Here is a 797-nt window from a genome sequence, read left to right on the forward strand (position 1 = left end):
TCACCCACCACCGTTAGGCTGCCAAAGAGGGACATGCACACATGGTCAGGCTTTGAATACTAATCATACGTATTACCTATTAAAGTTCCTTCAATGTCACCTTTGTGCACTTCCCACAGCAAACAGTTATCATGTCTGCTTCTCTTACATCTGAAGTTATGTGCAGCCCAATTACTACAAAATGATGAATGAGATATCCCATCACATATTCTGGAGATGAAATAGTTCATAGTCTAAGAAAAAGGAACTAAATTAGAGTATAGGAGGGAAAATGTGCAACAAATAAACTAAATAAGAGCTGTGATAAAACAAAAATCATATTTCAAAGAAATAAAAAATCCATCAACCAAAACAGAACTGGAAAAAAAGAGAGAAAAAAAAATCTATGGATAAATAGGGCATATACATATATACATTATTAAACTGATCTAGAATGAAAGACCATCACGTAAATGACTTTCAATATTCATATGAAAATACATTTATAAAAACAATTTTTTCTATCCTGTGTATCATATACCCAAGTATTTCCTAATATGCTAATAACAAAGGAAATGGCAAAGCCTTCCATTATTATATCTGATGTTTTGTATGAGAGTTCACAAAATGTTCTATTGATAGACAATTATGAAGTATAGGCCTACTATGGGCAAAATGAGGAAAAGACAGGCTGGGTTTAGGACAACCAGGAAACATGAATAAAACAGGTAAGCCTGGCTGAAGTTATCAATGCTATGAGTTAGTTAGAGTTCCATTTAGCCACATCTAAAACTGGTCCACAAAAGGGATAAATACGG

The 797-nt window shown here is 33.6% G+C and overlaps 1 protein-coding gene across 1 annotated transcript in view; it reads right to left on the reverse strand.

Moving 5' to 3' along the window:
• The window catches only part of LOC119590654, a gene marked incomplete at its 5' end in the record, with an annotated part of 37,650 nt that overhangs the window by 5,781 nt on the left and 31,072 nt on the right, over window positions 1–797 (reverse strand).

Source organism: Penaeus monodon, chromosome 27 (genome assembly GCF_015228065.2).
Source record: "Penaeus monodon isolate SGIC_2016 chromosome 27, NSTDA_Pmon_1, whole genome shotgun sequence".
Classification (NCBI taxonomy): Eukaryota; Metazoa; Arthropoda; class Malacostraca; order Decapoda; family Penaeidae; genus Penaeus; species Penaeus monodon.